This window comes from Leucoraja erinacea, unplaced genomic scaffold, assembly GCF_028641065.1.
Source record: "Leucoraja erinacea ecotype New England unplaced genomic scaffold, Leri_hhj_1 Leri_586S, whole genome shotgun sequence".
NCBI classification, from domain to species: domain Eukaryota; kingdom Metazoa; phylum Chordata; class Chondrichthyes; order Rajiformes; family Rajidae; genus Leucoraja; species Leucoraja erinaceus.
The window spans coordinates 8,759-14,496 of NW_026576494.1; the positions used below are offsets into that span (position 1 = coordinate 8,759).

Below are 5,738 nucleotides of genomic sequence, written 5' to 3' on the forward strand. Positions count from 1 at the left end.
AACAGCCCGGCACGTGATGCACTGATCTGGACTCCAGGCCGGGCCAATCTTCCACCGCATAGAATTAACTGTGATTTCATTGCATGCATTTGCCTGAATGCATCGTTGCCCTAGCGTGCAAGTTTACATCAGTACATGTGATCACCATCCCTCCAGTCCTCCTGCAAGGTTTGCCCCTTCAACAACCCCGTTTCATTTCAATACAAAACTCACATTCAGCAGCCGATTGTCCCCACGCCTCCCTCTCAATTACACCAACCAAGTCACAAGTCCCCCGGTCACATGACCGCCAGTCTTTGTTGCCAATTTTCACAGTTGTGTTGAAGGGAAAGATCTCTCAGCTTATCAACGGGGTTCCCTGGTCAGCGCGGACTCGGTGTGTCCAAGGGCCTGTTTCTGTGCTGTATCTCTAAACTAAACCAGGCTGTTTTACTGATGAAAGCCGTGGATATTGACAAACCAGCTTGCTGGGGGTGATGTGCTCTCCACCGACATCTGAACGTCTGACATTTGCTGCTGTTATTGTGATAGTTGTTCCACTTTGGCCATGGAATCCTTTATGTCCAATTGTGAATGGGTGGGGCCTCTATTTAACCTTGTACCTCTTTATATGGCTGCCCCTCACCCAGCTTGTCTGATCTTATGTTACTTCCCAAATGGAGTTAGAATGTGATACATCCCACACCAGGCCCTTCAGTCCACCAAGTGCCTAATGCTACTATTCCCATTTTCCAGCCACTTGGTCCATCGCTTCATGCTTTGGCAATTTAAATGCTGGTTCTGAGAGAGTCTGCCTCCACCAATGTCTCTGGCAGAGATGTAGATTGCACCAACGTCTGGATGGAAAAGCACTTCCTCAAATCCCCTCTCAACTGAACCTGTTCCCTCTGGTCTAGATCTCCTGCTCTCTGTGGGGAGAAGCTTCTCACAACATTGCACACCTCACGCCAAGGAAAACTAACCCAGTCTCTCCACTGCATCCTCTCCAGTCAAAACACATCCTTCCTAAAGCATGGAGACTGCCAGAACTGCAGGTAATGTGAAAGCTGTGACCTGTTGTATGTCCCTAGACCTCCGTGCTCTTGTATTTTATATGTCGACTAATGAAGGCAAGTATCCCGTATGCCTTTTCATCACCGAGTCTATCTGTGCTGCCTCTGAAATCTATTGTCATGGACACCATGATCTCCATGTTCCTCAATACTTCCTCAACCTCGACCATTAATGAAACATACCTTCCCCTAATTTGTTCACCCAAAATGCATCACTTGCTCCTTTCAAAGTTAACTTCATCTGCCGTTGCTGTACTCAACTCACCCGCTGATCAACATGATTGTGTGGACTTAGACTACTCTGGTCACTATCAACATCACCATTAATAGTTTCATCAACGGCAAACTTACTAATCATACCCCCCACTTTATCCTTAATGCGTGGCAGCTAGCAAGAGTCCCAGCATTGCCACAGACGGTTGTAGGGGTCACGTCATTGGATCTTTTTATGGAGGAGATGAACAGATTCTTGATTAGTACGGGTGTCAGGGGTTGTGGGGAGAAGGCAGGAGAATGGGGTTGAGAGAAAGAGTTAGATCAGCCATAATTGAATGGCAGAGTAGACTTGATGGGCCAAAGGGCCTTATTCTGCTCCTATCACTTATGAACATGAGTACTGAGCCCTGCGGCACACTGGTGCTGGATGTACTCTCCAAACACAAAGGCCTTGGACTACAAGCTGTGAGACACAGCAGCACTGTTCCCTTCCTGCATCCTCAGCCAAGACTACGCGTCTCCCAAGGCAAAGCTCTGCACTACATGACTCAGTCCATGTCTAGACATAGTGATGACAATGGGTGCAGTGAGTGGGCCATGGTCAGTCTGTGCTGAAATGCTGCTGTGTATCCTCGCTCCGGGGGCATCATTTTATTGCTGCACATTAATTCTGAACTGTGCGCACGACTGATTTACAGTTAAATAGCATCCATCTTCCATTACGGGACAATTAATTACTTTAGTACGGGGACTATTTGTTGAAAACAAGAAGGATGAAGGGGCATCTCATTGAAACTTACCGAACAGTGAAAGGCTTGGATAGTGGATATGGAGAGGATGTTTCCACTAGTGGGAGAGTCTAGGACCAGAGGTCATAGCCTCAGTATTAAAAGACGTTCCTTTAAGAAGGAGATGAGGAGGAATTTCCTGAGTCAGAGGGTGGTGAATCTGCCCATGCCCCCTGTCGTGCCCATTTACACTCATCCCCATTGGCCGTTTAATACCCCAGCAGAACAGATTCAGTTATGCAAACATCATGAGTTCAAGTCCAGAGATGACCATTTGTGGAGTGCCATTTGTAGGATTCCATGTCGCTTTCTGTTGAATGAATGAAGGTTAATGTAGGCCATTCAGCCCAACACTGCATCTCCTTTCCCCCAGTGCGTTCACACTCTGGACTATACGTTGTTCATTCCTACTCAGTGGGTCAGACAGCATCGGTAGAGGGAGGTTTCAGGTCAAGACCCTTCACCTGGACTGGAAGAGTAGAGGGGAAATAGTCACTGTAGAGGGGAGAGAGGGAGGGGCAGGCAAAAGCTGCCAGAGCTGGATCCGGGTGAAGTAGAATTGATTGGTAGAAGGAGTTAAGTGGGGAAGGGATTGGTGGCAGTAGTGACAGAGGCAGGGAGGTGAACAAATGGCTGCAGCAGTGAGAGTCAGGTCTGTGGCACAAGGCTTGGCCATGAGACACAGTGAGGAAGGGTGGTCAGGCAGAGCGAGAGTGAAAGGAGACATTAGATAAAGTAGTGAATTTGTGCTTGGAGTCTGGGGATGAAGGCGAGGTACTAAACAGGTACTGAAGGTCGTGTTTCCAGGCTGTATCTCTAAACTAAACTCAGTTAGTTTGCCATTCCCACCATACTGTAAATACGTCAACAAAAGCAAACACTCTGGAGCAGCATTGCTCTTGCTGGCTCCACCATTAAACACCCGGCACTCTGGACTTACCTTCACCACCGAGTCTCGGTGCTTTTTGGAGCCCACTGCTTCATACACAGTCTAGGGATGAAGGCGAGGTACTAAACGAGTACTTTGTCTCTGTATTCACCAAGGACCTTGAGGACAGTGAGATCAGTGTCGAGAACACTAATATGTAAGGACAGCGTTGCTAACCAGATTGAGTTTGTTTGAGTAAGCGGTGGATGTTGTCTACATGGATTTTAGTGATAAATTCCCCATGGTAGGCTGATCCAGAAGATTAAGACGCACGGGATTCGCAGTGACTTGGTTGTATGGATACAGAATACAAACATTAATGGGGTTGTGGATGGTGAGGAAGGTTGTCCAATTCTACAGCAGGATATACATCGGTGAAAAGTTGGGGCAGAACATTAATCCCAATTCCAGGGTGATGTTATTTGGGAAGTCAAATAGGGGGAGGACATAAATATGAAGAAACAATCCTTCAGTGTAGACTGGGTCTAAATCAGCAAGGGGTATAAAAAGGGATTGTTGCTAGGAAGTGAAGGAATGTTGATGAACGGAGGGACTTTGTGGTTGAAGGCCATAGTTCCCTGGGCGATGTGGACATGATGGGTTGAAGGGCGTGTTTCCGGGCTGTATCTCTAAACTAAACTCAGTTCGTTTGGCATTCATAAATCACCCTTGAGCATCTGAGCTTAAACAACAGGGGAAAATGATTTTTAATGTTACCGCAAGGGTGGCAGTACAGCAGTGGCCCAGCAGCCATGGTTCTTCAAAGCTCTACAGGGATGTCCGGCAACGGCTCAGATGCACATCAGGGGAGGCAGAGAAGTGAGAACTAGTGACAGCTGAGGGGGTGATATCTGGATGACAGGTCACGTCTCTGGTGGGAGGGTCAGGGTATCGCTGGTTGGCAGCAGGGGGTGAATGGCCAAAGAAGACGCTCCAATGACAGAGGTAGAAAGGCATCACCAGCCCATGCAGGCAGCAGTTATCGAGCAAGGAAATGTGTTTTAATGAGCAGCAACTGGTTAAAAAGACACTTGGACAGGTATATACATAAGAAAGATTTAGAGAATGGGCAAAACTCAGAGGAATGGAAGCAGCTTAGATGGGGCATCTTGGTTGGCATGGACATGTTATAGGAGTAGAATTAGGCCATTCGGCCCATCACGTCTACTCCGCCATTCAATCATGGCCGATCTATCTTTCCCTCTCAATCCCATTCTCTTGTCTTTGCCCCATAACCTCTGATACCCGTACTAATCATGAATCTGTCAATCTCAGCATTTAAAATAATCCATTGATGGCCTCCACAGCCACCTGTGGCAATGAATTCCACAGATTCACCACCCTCTGACTAAAGAAATTCCTTCTCATCTCCTTTCTAAAGGTACATCCTTTTATTCTGAGGTTGTGGCCTCTGGTCCTGACTCTCCCACTAGTGGAAACATCCTCTCCACATCCCACTTTATCCAGGACCAAAGGGCCATTTCTGTGCTGCTTGACTCTATGATAAACTGTAAAGATGATATTGCATGGATGGTACCAGTGCTGCTCGCCAACGTGTCTGGATATAGGAGGGCAGGGCAACTGAATGAGTGGCTGTAGATGGTGCAGGAGCTGGATGTTGGGTTTCTGAGACTTTGTAAATGTTTCTGGCACAGGCAAGATCTGTACAAGTTGGATACGTTACACCTCAACACTGGGAGCTGGGATCAAGGTCCTCGAAGGACGGCTTTGCTCATATTTCTGGAGAGGGTTTCAACAAGTTGGGCAGGGAATGGAAACCGGAACAGGGGGTCATACAGGAGAGAAACAAACTGTGGAAGGCAAGTGCGGAACATAGTGAGCAATACAACGGCGAGCACTAAACACGGTCACACTGTGGAAGAAAGTGACATCCGAATGTTCAAACTTCAATGTACGGTATTTAAACCCACAGCTCGTGGATGAATTAGAGTCAGAGTTGTACACAGCACACAAGCAGGCCCTTCAGCCCAACTCATCCATGCTGACTGTGATGCCTATCTGCCCTACTCGTTTGCCTGCATTAGTCCCATATCCGTTTCTCCTTTCCTATCAAGTACCTGTCTAAATATCTTCTAAATGTCATTGGTGCCCTCTGTCAGCTTGTTCCATATACCCACCATCCCCTGAATAACATACCACTCAGATTCCCCCCCCTCCCCTCCCTCATGTTAAACCTGTGCCCTCCAGCTTTAGACTCCACAACTTTGGAGAAAGACTATCCACCCTATCTACGTCATTCTATTTTCATAGCTCTATAATTCACCCCTCAGCCTCCTACACTTCAGTAAGAATAAACCCAGCCTTTCCAATCTCCCCTATAACTTCAGCCTTCCATTTTCAGGGACATGCTGGTGAATTTCCTCTGGTCTCTCTCCTGTGGTGTGGAAACCAGACCTGACAAATAGTACTCTGTATACAGTATCCTGTTTGTTGTTGACATCTTAAAATGCACATATTTAGAGGAAGCAGGCCCTTTGGCCCAACTATGCAATGCTGACCAAAATGCCCTATACAAGCTAGCCCCTATTGTCTGGATTATATTCCATCTGCCTCTGCTCCACCCAACTTTCCAATTGATCTATGTCCCTCGGTACTTTGCTATCTACTGCTCCACCAATCTTTGTGTCATCAGCAGACATCTACAGTGCACACGCTCATCGTCAAACATACAATCAGAATGTGAAGGAATAAGAACTACTATCTGAACACTAGGCTAGTCTGTATTGGACTGAC

The 5,738-nt window shown here is 47.1% G+C and overlaps 1 long non-coding RNA gene across 1 annotated transcript; it reads left to right on the plus strand.

Moving 5' to 3' along the window:
• Positions 1-440: 440 nt before the first annotated feature.
• LOC129694231 (uncharacterized) lies at positions 441-4,787 on the plus strand. Its single transcript, XR_008722983.1, has 2 exons — positions 441-2,830; positions 3,065-4,787. It is a non-coding gene; the product is annotated as an uncharacterized LOC129694231 (long non-coding RNA).
• Positions 4,788-5,738: the final 951 nt, after the last annotated feature.